A 15,380-nucleotide genomic window follows, 5' to 3' on the forward strand; every position below is an offset into this window, starting at 1 on the left:
AGGTCATGCTGCTCTGTTCTTTTTTTCTGCACATTATCCTTGAATGGACCCTTTTGGGAAAAGTATTCAGGAAGCTAATTCAGGAAGAGGAGGTTCTGACCCCAGGTAGGGCACAAAAGCACCACTTAATTTAGCGTCCTGCATCCCCCAAATCGGGAATCTGAGGTAGCAGGCTCTAAGATGAAACGCAACACAAATACATGAACTACAGCATATCCTCCCAGTCTTCTGCCTAGGATATAATTACCACTGTTCGAGGCAGTTGACATGGAGGGCATCATGAGCTTTTCATTTACATTGCTAGTCTTTAAAGCTTTAAAAAATGAAACAATGTATCCCTTGTTTACAAGAGAGCTTCCAGATTGAAAAATGCTTCCATTTCCAGTAGAGTTCTTGGTTTATTTATTTTTTTTTTTAAACTCAGAATCACTGAGGGTGATTTTCACTGTGTGAGGTTGGGGATGATAACAAACCCAATAGGTAGCACAAAAAAGAAGGATAAAGCAAACTTAGGTTTTTAAAAATATGTGGCCCTTGCTTTAAAGTCCTACCTCATCTATTCCTCCTGGAACAAAGAGCAGAAAGAGGCAGAAATACGGTTTTTATCTGTGTGCTTTAAAAAGACCCACGTTAAGCAGGATTCATGTGCATGCATGCCTGTGTGCCTGCAATGAAATCGTGTTTTAAAGAGGATTCAGCTGCATTATATTTATAACTATGTGTTGCTCCCAGCTCCCAGCTCCCAGCTCCCAGCATGTCTCCTTGTGGTGGCTCATGTCTCTATTCTGTGTCCTGATTTCTGTTCTACAGTATGCAGCTTTGAAGAAAGTAGACCGTCCATTCCCTCTCCTCTCCAAACCCAATCCTAGTCGTGACTTTCTGAGACTCCTACTCTTGTTCTGACATGTTGGGCTCATTGCAAGAGAAAGTGTGACATTTGGGGGATCAAGCCCCACCCTTCGTTGTGATCAACCAGTCTCTACCTAGAGTCCTGCTCTGCTTGGCTAATATAAATGGACAACGGAAACTGAGTCACATCATGGGCTCGTCTGAAGACACTAACGGAACAGCTTCCTGGGAAGAGAAAAAGTATCACTTCTTAAAAACTAAAGTTTATTGAAAGTGCTTGAGGAAGGGAGTTAAAATGCAGATCCCCAGGCTGCATGTTGATTTTGATGTAATTATTTTTAATTGAGATTCTGGGTGTCCCATATTTTACCATCCACCACCAACATGACAAAAATAATGCCATTGTCGCAGCATCCTTCCGGCTCTATCCTTTAGGTTGCGTGGTTTGGATCACTAGGGGTGGCCTTAGTGTTTTCATTTTGACCTTTATCACCTTGATAATGACGTGCATTTGGGAGGAGCACATAGTTCAATTTAGAATGTAGCTTGGGGCCCCACCCACTCAGGAATATTTGAGATAGACCACTCTATCTCTCTAGTTGTAAAGTAAACATACAGTATGATATACTGAAAATCGTTCCTAGGATGAAAGACAGTGCACCTGCAGTCTATGATTCACTATGACATAGCTCTGCAAGACTCCTGATTCCTTGACATACACATAGGGACATACTCTGAGCACACATTCAAAGTTCTCTGCTGTCAGCACTCACTTTTCAGTTCAACCCATATCCCATATTTCCCCTCTGAATAAACTCGTTCATATGTCTATGTTGTGCACAAAACGCTCAACCAGACATTGTATGTACATACATAGACATGCAGTAAATAACAGAGCATAATACAAATACATTGATACTTCAACCCTTTGATGTAGACATACTTTTTGCAGTGCAAAGCATACATTTTGGAGTCAGAAGATGAGGTCAAATTCTAGCTCTGCCATTTACTGGCTACTTGATCATAAAGGCATTAGCTACAATCTTTATGTCCAACTTTCCTCATTAGGATTAAATGAGGAATCTTTTAAAACATCCAGAACCATGCTTAGACTCTACTAAGAAACCTACAGATGTTAAATGCTGCCTTTATTTTTAATTTCTTGGGTGCTAAAGGGAATAATTTTTGATTTTCTCCAATGGAGCTGCTTATTCAGGGTTCTTAATGGCATACATTAGAAATAACTCAGGCTGAATTAAGGTAAAAGACCGTTTATGAAAACGGAGTGAGTAGCTCTAAGTCTTATGAAGAATGCTGAAGATCCAGATGCAGGAGACAGGTTGGAACCCAGACAGGCCACTCTGAGACTGCCGCTCAGATCACACTCCCGAGCAGTGTGCCCACGCGACCTGCAGTGTGCCCACGCGACCTCCACCATCTCTGGACCTGACTCCAGCCCCCCCCCCCCCCAATGCCTCTGCTGCCTCATGGCAAAACCGATGAGCGGTGTGCCCACCTGACCTCCGTTGCTCCGCCCCCCAGATGCCTCATGGCAAAACCGACTCTTTTCTCCAGTGGCCCCTGCGTACACCGCTTGATCCACATTCAGAAAACTGAGTTAGAGGTCACCCTGGCCCTGCTGGGGCAGAGCCTACACTCCAGCTTTGGTGGTTAGGAGGTGACTAGACTTTCTGGCTTCTGTATTTGGAACTGTTCAGATAAACGAGAAGAACTCAGAAGGCACGTTGTGGCGAAAGGCCGCCATCCAGGACCTCCTTCTTCTTCCACACGTGTCCTGCCCTATATCACCTCTGCTTTCACATACATCCGTTCTTAGGGTGAGGGTTTTTAATTCTGGAGTTCAAGGGCTGTTTTAGGTCCTTCAGTGCTCTTTCTCCCTTCCTCTAGCCAGAATGTGGGTGCCTGCTTCTTTACCACCAACAACCCTGAACATTCCAAGTCTTGCTCCATTTTTCAAGTGCTAACACAGACATCTCTTTTGTTGTGGTCTGCAGCCCTACCTCAGGGCTAACTTCCTCTGTCCACCAGGCCCTTTCCCTTTATGTCTCCCAAGATGACATTGGCCCAATTTTTACAATGAATATGCATTATACCTCTAATAGTCTGGCCTTCTTCGTCTCCTGGACCCACGACGAGGCTCCTCAAAGACAGGAAGGCTATACTATTACTCAAATCCTGTAGCCTTAGTTCCTAGCACCTAGTAGAGCCTTAATATATATGTTTTTTTTAACCCAGGCACGCATTTCTCAACATATGTGTGACTCCTTTCCAATAGACAGGAGATAACTCCATTTAAAAAGTAGGCATACATGTAAATGTGCTCTGCAAACGGCAAAGGTATAGGTATAGGCCATTTCAATCTCGTTTCTATTTATTTTTCTATTAAAAAGGCCTTAAACTACACCATGCTTTAGGAAAATGTTGTACAGTGGGTTTGTCCCACTATGGATTCCAATTTGACTGAGGCCTCTTGGTTCTTTGAACCAGATAAACAGCACAGCAAAAACAAACAAACAAACAAAACATACAAACAAACAAACAAAAAACACACTGTTCTGCCTACAGGCGTTGCTAGTCTAAGCCCCATGAGAAGTTATCCCAAGTCCTTGCTGCCTCTCTGTCCCTGCTACCCACTTGAGGTGCCAACTGCCTCTAGCATCCGGAGACCTAAGAGTCCCAGCCTGCGGAGTGGCGTGGGCAGAGCGCGGATGGCAGCCCCTGCCGCATGGTCCGCCCTCCGGGGTGGACTTCGCTGCTGGGCTCTGACCTCCGGCCCCCCCCCCCACCCCCCGAGAGGCGGCACGTGACCGAGAAACTTTAGCGGGCGGTGGCGCGGGCGGCGGCCGAGCTCCCCCGCGCGGCGAGCTCTGCTGCGGGGAGGCGCTCGCCCCGCGCCGCGCTGCCTGTGCGTGCGGGAACAGCCCCCGCAGCCCGAGCGGACTCTGGAGCCGGCGGCAGCGCGCGTCTCGCAGGCGGCGGCGTCCAGCGCCCGGGCCCGGGCTGCGCGGCCAGCCCCGAGGGCTGCGGCGCCAGGGACGCGCGGGGCCCGCGCTCCGCCGCCGCCGCCTGCTGCCGCCGCGAGGTCATCCGGATCCTCGGGTGCCAGCCGCTGCCCACTTTTCCCACTCCGGATCTGCATGGGAAGTTGGGGAAGATGGACAGGGTCGTGTTGGGGTGGACCGCTGTCTTCTGGTTAACAGGTAAGAGTCCCTTGGAATACTTTAATATGTATTCCCACAGTGGTGGTGTTCCACTCCACCTTCGGTTTCCTCCTTTTTGACTGTGTTAAAGCTGCTGCTGCTGCTGCTGTGTGTGTGTGTGTGTGTGTGTGTGTGTGTGTGTGTGTGTGTGTGTGTGTGTGTGTGTGTGTGTGTGTGTGTGTGTGTGTGTGTGTGTGTGTGTGTTTGGTTGGTTGGGGAGGCAGGGAAAATGCCCGATTGCAAAGCGGCTGGATGGAGATGCAGGTGTTGGACTCACCAGCGCTATGAGGGTGTTTTTAAGATGTACATATCCGCTTCAGACAATGGTTTTTCCTCACTCTTCCCCTGAGTTTGTTAGGCTGTGAGTCCTGGGCAATGCCTGGGAAAAGCTTTGATTCATGAAGGGGACTCATTTTCTAGAGCCTCTAGAGGCGGGGGGCAGGGGGAGTGTTCACCAGCTACTTCTCTAGAGAAGGAGGGAGACCCTGGGGCATTCTCTGTGGCTAGGGGGGCTTGGGAAAGTGAAAACAGGCTTGATTGGTCCTGGAATTTAAGGCCTGACAAGTCTCACTGGAACCATTTGGAGAAGATAATAGATCAACTCCCCTCCCCCCAGTAAGGTTAATTTGAATGGAGGTTCAGAGGCACTGAACTTTGATGGTGCCTCTGGTGCATCCCTTCCCCCTCTTGTGAACTTTCTTCCCATCTTCTGGTGCTAGGAGAGGCCCTTGTTTGTAACACTTTGTCCGATGTGGCGATTCTGGGTTAAGGAACAAGGTGGCCCTGAGGTGGCCACCTCAGAGAGATTCACAGAGCAGCCCTGCTGAAGGATAGATTGGGCAGAGCGAGCAGGATTTCCACGGCTTGGGGTGGGTCAGACGCAACCAAAGAGATAGAGTCAAGGAAACACAATAAGGTGTCAAAAGGTCTTTCGGACAGGATGTGGGCAGTGGTGGGCAGAAGAGAAGAGAGCAAATAGCAGCAAGAAGGAAAAAGTTTGTATCCTGCAGGGCATCCACTAGATCGTGGGGATGGGGGTGGGGGGCACAGGACTCAAGACACTAGGGAAATGGGAACCAGCTTAAAACACCCAAAGCAAATCACTGAAATGGGAGAAAATACATTTAAGGAGGAAGAGAGGCAAATGTCCCTATCTTCTCTAGCTTCAGAATGAAATTATCAATGGCTGGAGTTCTTTCCCTGTAGCAAATGATAGGCCCTAACACTGTTTTTTGCCCCCAGTTGGGATGAGGTGGTGGTTGGTGGGGGGGGGGGGCACCCTCAGCAGAGTTAGCCTCTTATCTTGGCTGCTCTGAGTTCATCCCTCCCACATTATTCAGATATGAATCATCTAATTCCAGGGTTTGGCTGATCCACGCTTCTCCCTCCTCTGGCCTCCCAGCGTGTTCCACCGCCACCCTCACAAATTCTAACTCTTTGAGTGTCTCTCTTGCTCAGCTGCCATCTTCAAGGGGGACTTAGGTCTGCAGCCCGTCGCATCAGGCTTTTCTGAAGTCGGCCAGGCGTCTTAGGAGGGGTCCATGAGTCAGAGGTGCTTTTCTGGACCCTACCCCCCGATTGGGTCTGCTCAAGAGAAGTACTCTGGGGACTCAGAGAGTGGGAGAAGAACATATGGTCTCTCTAGATGGCTAAGAGTTTCTTAGGAAATGGAATCCTATTAGTGGAGGGACCACAGGAACTCTGGTTCAGCACCCCCGGTTTACAGAAATAGACGGACAGAGAAACAATATATGTATTTGTGGCTGGGGCTAGAGGTCAGTCCAATCTTATTTGCACCAGCTCCACCTGCTTCATGGGTTTCTTGTGGGAGGTTCCGTTGCTTTATTTTTGTTTGGAGGGGGGTGCTGCATTGTCTGTGCCTCCTGCCATCCGCACCTGGAGAGCTGTCTCTGCCTGGAAACAGGCAACAGGTTACTTATCAGGGTGTCTCGGCTGTCAGATGACAGGGGGGATCTGTACATGAGGCTGGTTTCTGTGATGCCATGGACTACCCCCTGACATCCCCTGACCCCCCTCCACCCCCGTTCCCTGTTGTCAGAGGTGCTGATGGACAAGGCGCCTCTCAGCCCCCTGCAAAGTACGAGAGGCTAACAATGGCTGCCAGAGAGGGGACCTGAGGAGAGAGGAGCAGTGAAGGATGAGAGAGATTTAGACTCATTCCTCACACAGGAACCATACGAGGAAAGGTAAGAAATTCCGGTCCAGCCCAATCAATGAATTCTCTCTTGAGACATGGTAAAAAGGGAGAGAGAAAGGGGTGGTGGTGGTGGTAAGCAGATTAAAAATGAGACAGAGAGCCAAGAACAAACCACATTCATCCTCTCCCGCCCTCCCCCTCCCCCATGCTCTCACCACCATTCTACTCCCCTGCTTCACTGTGAGGCAGGCTGAGCAATTTCTAATCAACACTTGGGTTCTTTTTCCTCAGGCTGTAACAGCTCCTTCCTTGTCTTTCATTGCTAAGATTCTGTACTTCTTCCTGCTACATATTTAGCCTCATGATTTCTCATTGTACTGCGGTGCTGCTTCCTGCAGTAGACTGGCTTTGTTGTTGTTGTTGTTGTTTTGAACAAAACCAAATGCTTACCAGCTGCTATTTTAGCAACAAGTGCCATCTAGCAACGAGACTTGAGACTTGAAGGACGGCCCATTCAGTCTTTGTCTCCCCCCCACCCCCCACCCCGGTACCGGTGACTTTCTTTTTCTTCCCTGGCAGCAGAGGCTGTGAGAAATGCCATGGTGATTCAACTCTGAGGGTCCACTCCATGAGCTAGCTGTAGGTTTTCCTGGGGACTCTTGATTGTCTCTGTGATGGAACTCTACGCTCCGTCAGCATGTCTGTTGGCACGCTTTCGTCACTTAACTCATTCTGAAGGCACGTTCTTGATCCCCGTGGTGTCTAAGTGTGATGATAAGTGCTGAGAATAAAGCCCCCCAAAGACACAGTTCTTACCCTCAGAGAAGGGTCAATCTAGTTGGTGATTCCAACAAACACTCAGGTAATTTGTTAGGATGCTTGGTTCTGTAAGAGCTACCTGGGTGCCGTGGCACAGGGAAGAGGCATACTCAATCCAAACCAGGGGATTCCAACCCAAACTGACTCGGAACTGAAGTTTCTGAAGAGGTGATGGCCGAATCGAGACTCCCCCCGCCCCAATGCAGTCAGTGAGTTCCTGCCTTGTCCTGGGCATTGCGCTGGGATTAATAATACAATGAGTAAGATACAGCCTCTGCCTTCAACGCGTCCAGTCTGGAGGCAGAGACACTGACTGTGCAGCTGTGGACAACAGTACTAGCACTGTGTAGAAGCAGAAAGAGAAATCTTCCCTGAGTATTGTGAGGTACCGCAGAAAACCTCCTGACCCAGCCTGGAGGAGACAGGGAGGTACTGGCATGGCTCTTCCCCGGGCCACGTTGCTATTTGACGACCATGGAAGGATAGTGGGCATGGAGACTTAAGAGTGTTATTAATTCTGGAAAAGGAAGACCTTCTTTCAGAGATTGCTGGTACCTCAACTTCCATCATCCCTTTCACATCTTGTGCAGCTCCTACACTCTTTCCCTTCTGTGTTCTTCCACAGAAGCAACATTGTTTATATCAAACTTTTTTCACTACTCTATCATAGCTGTTCCCACACTCACCGTCCCCCAGCCTGGATGCCTCTCGCTGGATTAGAAGAAGGTGGCTGTGTTTGGACTCTTATCACTGCCTACAGTTCAGACGCATGAATCTGCTGAGTGGCTGATTTGCAAAGATCCAAGTCTTAGTACTACTTGTGTTATTGTAAGCTCTGGACTACTGTGCTTGAGGAGCTTTGCGCCAAGTACTTAGTGCTTGATCCGATGTTAGCCGTCTTAGTACTGGAACTTGGTGGGTAGAAAGCTCCCTGACCTGGGAGTTGCAGGTTGAGTTCAAGGACTAGCTCCTCCACAAAGAGCTGGATAGCCCTGGGCAGGTTTATGTCTTGATCTTATAGTCTGTTAGAAGAGGTGATTCTTAGGGTTTCTTTTGGCTGTGTGATTCTGAGTCTAAACTCTCTCTCCATTTAATTTTGATGAGCTGGATATCAAAGCTCAAGAGTGACCTGTCTCTTCGTCCTTTTATAATTCACCCAGTGAAGGAAACCGAGGCAATCTCCGCTCTCTTCAGTGATTAGAATGAAAACTACCAGTTAGGAAGGGAGAGCTGTTGTTTAGATTCTCAGAACAAATGGATTAGCATTACGTTTTTGGAAGACAGGTTTGGGTGGTCACCGTGGGGACTGGTAGAGCAAGGCAAATACATTGGACTAGGTGGGCTGAATCCTGCTACAGCCAGCATGGCCCTGGACTATCCCTTCATTTTCCAGGACCCGTCTGTCTTTCACTCCTTTGGGCATTTATCCTTTTGCTTTCGTCAGAAATATACAGACAAGTAATGGCTTGTGGTGGTGGCTTTTATTTTGTGCTGTGATGTTTTTGTCTGTGTTGGGTGACTTTCATCTACCTTATCTCAGTGATCCTTGTGCTCAAGAAGACCGAGGCTAAGAGGAAATAAGGGACGTATCTGTCCATGGGGTTTTATTTATTGAAAAATGCATGAGCTACAGTGTGTCACCACTTTAGCATAAGTTGGCTGTTTCAAGTGTGTAGCTAGAGTTTTCCTGCCTGGCCCACGGTCAGGACAAATCTCTCTCACCTGCCGGTCACACATCCATCAGACCCAACCAAGTAAACACAGAGACTTATATTGGTTACAAACTGTATGGCCGTGGCAGGCTTCTTGCTAACTGTTCTTACAGCTTAAATTAATCCATTTCCATTAATCTATACCTTGCCACATGGCTTGTGGCTTACCGGTACTTTACATCTTCCTTATCCTGATGGCGGCTGGCAGTGTCTCCCCGACTCAGCCTTTCACTTTTCCGCTCTATTCTCCTCCTTGTCCCGCCTATACTTCCTGCCTGGCCACTGCCAATCAGTGATTTATTCATTGACCAATCAGCAACACATTTGACATATAGACCATCCCACATCACTTCCCCTTTTCTTTTCTTAAAAAGGAAGGTTTTAACCTTTACACATCTCCAAAGTCAGCTTGGTATATTTGGGAATTTGGGCGTAGCTTTTCTTACTACTTCCTGCTGGAGGGGGGCGCTGTATCTTCTGGGGAAACAAAGAAAATTTTAGGATCATGGAGTAGTCCGTGAGGCTGTATCATCTGAGCCAGTTGTCTTGAAACGGTTCTGGATGTTGGATCATCTGGGCCATGGTGTCATCGGAGACCTTTCAGGGGGTCTTGGCTGGTCAAACCTGATGTATCTTACTCTGGAACAAATCCATAGCCTCTTGCTTTCTGTGGAAACAAAAGAGACTCTTTTCCAAAGTAACATATCCTTACATCCAAATTTTGAAGTCAAAGTATCTTTAAAATATACGTACTGGTTTAACTCAGCTTCCTTTACAATCAAACATCTCTCTGTAGTTAAGAATCCCAAAGACAACATAATCCAGACTCTCTGTGTAATAGTCATCTCTACGTGGCTTATTTTTTATATTAATTTTACTGTTTCTTTAAAGACTTTATTTTTTAAAACCATGTATTTGTTTCTATACTGTATATATCACTTTTTTTTGTCTCTTTTAAGCCTACGTATATTTTACACACATTTTAAACTATTACATCTGAATCTGTCTTATTGTGAATCTGTTGCTTTAAGCTGCAGCTGCTGTGGCTGCTGGCTCCGCCCACCTCAGCTTCCCAACATGGCGGCGGTATGCTTACTGTCAGCTCTGGGAACCATCCTGGGTCTATATGCTTTTATCCAAGCAGCATGTAGCCCAGAAACCTCTTTTTTTGTTTTGTACTAGCAAAGGCTAAATCCACAATGTAGCTTAATGTGCCACTTGCAGAGGCCTCATTCCCGCCATACGGCGGCAGGTCGAGCGCGCACGCCAGCAACCCGCCAGTAGCTCAAACCGGCAGCTGCCGCTCATTTGAGAGAAACAATTAGGAACTGTTTTTAGCTCCGTTTTAGAATCTTTTTTCTCAGTTTTTAGGTGGAAACTCTTGCCCCATGTTGGGCGCCATTTGTAGCTAGAGTTTTCCTGCCTGGCCCACGGTCAGGACAAATCTCTCTCACCTGCCGGTCACACATCCATCAGACCCAACCAAGTAAACACAGAGACTTATATTGGTTACAAACTGTATGGCCGTGGCAGGCTTCTTGCTAACTGTTCTTACAGCTTAAATTAATCCATTTCCATTAATCTATACCTTGCCACATGGCTTGTGGCTTACCGGTACTTTACATCTTCCTTATCCTGATGGCGGCTGGCAGTGTCTCCCCGACTCAGCCTTTCACTTTTCCGCTCTATTCTCCTCCTTGTCCCGCCTATACTTCCTGCCTGGCCACTGCCAATCAGTGATTTATTCATTGACCAATCAGCAACACATTTGACATATAGACCATCCCACATCACAAGTGCCAGAGTCCAAGGGAATCATTCTGTTTTGGCTAAGGTGGATCAAACTATAACTCTCGACTTAAGTGAATATACATGACTATTGTGGCACCTTGGGTATTGAGGCTTAGAGTTTATGGAATTCAGGAAAATAGTGGAGGGGAAAGTGAGAAAGATTGGTTGTTGGTTTTCCCTAAATCAAGTCTTGAGGTGTGGGGGTGGGAATGGGGAATTCGCTGGAAAGGCAGAGGCTGTGTCCCGGGGACAGAAGAAGACACTGCTGAGCATTTGGGACTGGGCATTGGTGCCATACACCCAGGAGCCATGCAAGATGGGGCTGTGCTATATGTGGGCTTCAAATCCTGGTGCTTGAGATAGGTTTTTGGCTCTCTGAAAATGAAAGAAAGCGTTTTGGATGACTGGAGTTCTTTATGGGCCAAGAAACAAGAAAGAACTCAGAAGAGCACGCTACTTCCTCTGTTCTCCTTCCGTGTCTGGAGCTTCCAGGATGCTGTGCTCTGGCTTAGGAGCTGGGCCCTCACATTATTACTCCTTCTGTACTGGGGCTTGCCAAGGGGCTGATACCGAGGCGGAAGCAGGTCAGAGGCAGCTCTCTCTCTCTCTCTCTCTGTCTCTGTCTCTGTCTCTCTCTCTCTCTGTCTCTCTGTCTCTCTCTCTCTGTCTCTCTGTCCCTCTCTGTCTCTTTCTCTGTCTCTGTGTCCCTCTCTGTGTCTCTCTCTGTCTGTCTCTCTCTGTCTGTCTCTCTCTGTCTGTCTCTCTGTCTCTCTCTCTCTCTGTCTCTCTCTCTCTGTCTCTCTCTCTCTCTCTCTCTCTCTGTGTGTGTTTAGGGGTGGGGTTAGCACTAACTGACTTGGATTTGAATGTTAGATTAGCATTTTATCTTATTTCCATTGGCTTTGACATAGAAAGCTAACTCATCTCACAATGCTAGTCAGATAACTAAAATTAAACCATGTAAAACTCTCAGAACAGTGTTTGGCACAAAGTCATAACTCAGTCCTTCTCCTGAACCCAACTAGGTATATTCATTAGCATTTTGACCCAACGTTGAGAAGTAAATCTCAGTAGCTCACTGTAGTTGGTATTTATTTCTTAATCATGTCACAGGGAAGCTGCAGTCAGCTGTGGGTAGCTGGCTGCTGGCTAGACTTGGCGGACTTGACACAGTACTAGTTGTCTTCCAATCCCCAGTATGAAGGAACAGACACTGACTGATTATTTTGTTCTCACAGTGGAGGGCAAATGCGTGGGGCATTGGGTGGGAGTATAAAGGCAGTGTATAGAGCCAGACCACACAAGTGCCTTCAAAACCTTTACTTAGACATGTCTTCTGACTTACCTGCTCATATTACACTGGGCAAAGGAAATTCTGTGGCCCAGTGCGTTGTCTGTGGAATTTGAACTGTACCCTTGCCGGTAGAGCACAAAGGCAAGATTGGCAAGCGAGCAAACAGTGCAGTCTATCAGAGGAACTAAGTCATCTACCAACCGTAATGTTGTTACTGTGCAGCAGACTCTTTCGAAACCTGCAGAATGGAACTGTTGTTAGCAAAAGCCCCAGATGACTAAAAAGGGAATTCTCAGGCAATGAGATGTGATTCTGCGGGCTGTGGTGATTGCAGTAAGGACAGGGAGCAGCTTCCAGAGACAGTGGTACTTGAGGAAGTCCTGGAGAATAAGTAGGAGTTTAGAAGGGAAGGGGTGCTGTGGGGGAGAAATACATGTGCAGAGGAAACAGGCTATGGAAAGGCTGAGAATCAAGGGAGCACATGATGCTTTGTGAAAACTAAAAATATTTATCTGTGGTTGAAGCATTTAGTGCTGCAGGGACAAACAGACGAGAAGCCCCTTTGTCCTCCAGAAGGCTAGAGGGACTCTTGAAAAAGGAGTCAGAGGCGGGAGAGTGCCATGATCAAATGTGCATTTTAGAAAGAACATTTGGGCTCAAGGTGGGGAATAGATTAGATGTGGGTAAAAAACCTTGTAGGAGAAGGTGTGATGGGACCTGAACCGACATGGTACAGTGAGCTGAGAGACAGACATGGACAGACTGACAGGATGGTGGAAATAGGATTAGCTGGATGTGGAGGTTGACGGGGAAGGAATGTTAAAGATGCCTCCAGATTTCTACCTGGGAATTTCTAGGGATACCATCTATGGACATGAATTAATATGAAAGGGGAAACACATAAAGGAGGGGCATGGAAATCTCTCCATCTCTTTCCCCTAAGTATATTATAGCCTAGGCTGCTATGATTAAGGTACCCTAAAACATTAGCTACTTTATGCAATGCTGGGACAAAATACCTGATAAAAGCAACTTCAGGTCAAGAGTTTGTTTGGCTCACAGTTCAAGGCTACAGTCTACCATAGCAGGGGAGTCATGGTGGCAGGAGCCGGAGACACTGATTACATTGTATTTGTAGTCTGAAGCAGAGGGAAAGAAATGCTTGGGCTCAGCCATTTCTGCTTTTTATGTAGTCTTGGACTCCAGCCCATGGCATGATACAGTCTACATTTAGGTCTGGTCTTCCCACCTCACTTAACCTCATCTCAATAATTCCCTCCAGACATGTCCAGAGTCTTGCCGTCTCAGTTATTTTTGGTCCTATAAAGTTGATGATCTTAACTATCACACATAGTGACTAATATAAAATACTTTATTTCTCTCTGATTACAACTCGAATCTGTGGGGCTAGGGCTACCATTTCCAACATGTAGCTCCTAGCTATAGGCTTTTCTCAGTATGAGGAACAAGGAAAGTAGAGTTGAAGGCAAACAGCTTGCTGGCAGAGAGATGACCTAGAAGCTGTACACCTTACTTCTCACTTCTTAAACCTAGTTACATGGTCACAGCTAGCTGCAAGAGAGTCCAGGAAATGTGTAGTTCTTGGTGGTTTGTCTGGCCAAATGAAAACCTGGAATGTTCTGTTACTAAAAAGGAGGAAATGGATGTGTCTCCCTCTTTAACAGAGTGAGTGTGAATATGCTTATGTAACACTAAAATAGTGTGTATTTGGGTCTGGAGTTCAGGGGAGATCTAGACAGGAAATACAAATAACACGTTGACAAAGATTGATAGGAACTTTCTTATATGTTCCCTGCCCTTTCTAAATGGCTGACGTCTGACCCATCTGAAAGAACCAGGATGGTTTCTAAGGTTCCTCTGCACTGCAGGATAAAGACTGATCCCTTTCAGTACTGCTTTGGTCCCGTTGGAACAGCACATAAGCCAGCTAGACGTCACCCATAGTTCATTTCAGATCTGTGGATGATGAAACAATCAGATAGAAAGGAGATAGATGTCTGTTTTTTTTTATCTACACGGTGGTGGCAGAGTGAGAAAGCATGGCCCAGCTGGAGACATAGGAAGTATGCTTAATGAGTGGCGGGCTCTGTGTGCACAGGCATCAGAGCTATTGGCAGCAAATGATAACTAGGCCATGAGCAAAGCCCGCCCCCGGGTGGCATTGAGCACAATCCTGTCTGAAATGGGCACATGGTGTTGACCTTTGAGATTCTTAGAAGGAAAACATACTAGAATGCTAGCATAAAAGAAAAAAAAAACTTCAAATGGTCTATCTGTTTACCCCATAACTAATATAGCTGAAGGATTCAGGTACTGAGTTAGCAAAGAAGAGACACAGATTCTAGCCAGATCAAGCAGGGAAGAAATTTTTTTTGGAAAGAATCTGATTGACTTGGGGAGTCAGTTGGGAAACTTAGAGAACAAAGCTCAGAAAACAGACAGGTATGAAGGTAATGCCTACTACTCTTAGTAAAGACTTTATTTTTTGTCCTTAGTTGATCAAGAAGATGGTTTCTACTTCTAGAAGAAAACTATCAAGCTGCATTTTCTTTGTCTTTAAACTTTTAACCTGCAGTTGGACACTGGGCAAATGCTTCCATCCTGGATACTCAGGGATGTACAGTCATTCTTTACTTGGCTGAACTATGGGGCTAACCCCACTGGAGATATGTGCATACCTTCTATTCATTGCCTACATTTAGAAAGCCTGCCCATCAATTGTCTCTTTAAAAAATGTCTTGGGAGATTAAGACAACATGTTTAAAACGTGAAACAAATGATAAATTTCTTAGGACAACCTGAGGGCAGGAGAAGGAAGATTTGAAATGCCATACTGAATAGAGGCACACCTTAGTAGTCTGTGGGATACTCTGTGGAATGAGAAATTTGTCAAGTCTGCTTTGGAGACTTGAAGTTAAGTGATGGGTAAGCTTTGTACAAAGCTTCTAAAGATGCCTGTCTCCAAGGGTACTTCTTTGTGACTGTTAGCAGCAATTTTGCTTCTCCAAAATGGGGGTGTGCTTATAGAGCTGCCTCTCAAAGATGCTGGAGGAATAGCTAACAACAACAAGTGGGGAAAAGGAACTTGAAAAAAAAAATGAAGGTGCTAAAATAAGAACAGCTTTGCTTTAGAATCTGCTTTTGTTATTTCCATAAGAACACAGTTTGTCATCTATAGACTCCTTTTCTTCACACGAGAATTGGGGTAGGACCCTATTTTGCAGACACTGTCTGTACTTGGAGCTGACTTTCCCTAGTCTGGAAATAAGCCAAGAGGGTAGCTGCTGTTCTGAGCTCTCACTACTCACATCTACTTCCAGGCAGCTTCCTAGGTGTTGGCCAGAATCCATGCTCTGTGCTGAGGCCCACCTGCTAAGAAAGCTATTCATACTCACAGGTTCGTGTGTGCGTTCATCTGCGCATTCACGCCACATGTTTTTAGGCTTCAGCTATATTCTATGGTTTTGCTATGTGTTGGGGATACAGACTCAACTAAATTCTGGCCACTCACCTTG

The 15,380-nt window shown here is 46.5% G+C and overlaps 1 protein-coding gene across 1 annotated transcript in view; it reads left to right on the top strand.

Annotated features, from left to right (window-relative positions):
* The first annotated feature begins 5,967 nt into the window (after positions 1 to 5,967).
* Positions 5,968 to 15,380, top strand: part of Ildr2 (immunoglobulin like domain containing receptor 2) — a 61,072-nt gene continuing 51,659 nt past the window's right edge. Inside the window, exon 1 of the mRNA XM_052737486.1 lies at positions 5,968 to 6,277. The gene's annotated coding sequence lies outside the window, so the exon portion shown is untranslated. The remainder of the gene's footprint in view (positions 6,278 to 15,380) is intronic.

This window comes from Peromyscus californicus, unplaced genomic scaffold (genome assembly GCF_007827085.1).
Source record: "Peromyscus californicus insignis strain IS unplaced genomic scaffold, ASM782708v3 Scaffold_14__1_contigs__length_90479793_seg_2, whole genome shotgun sequence".
NCBI lineage: Eukaryota > Metazoa > Chordata > Mammalia > Rodentia > Cricetidae > Peromyscus > Peromyscus californicus.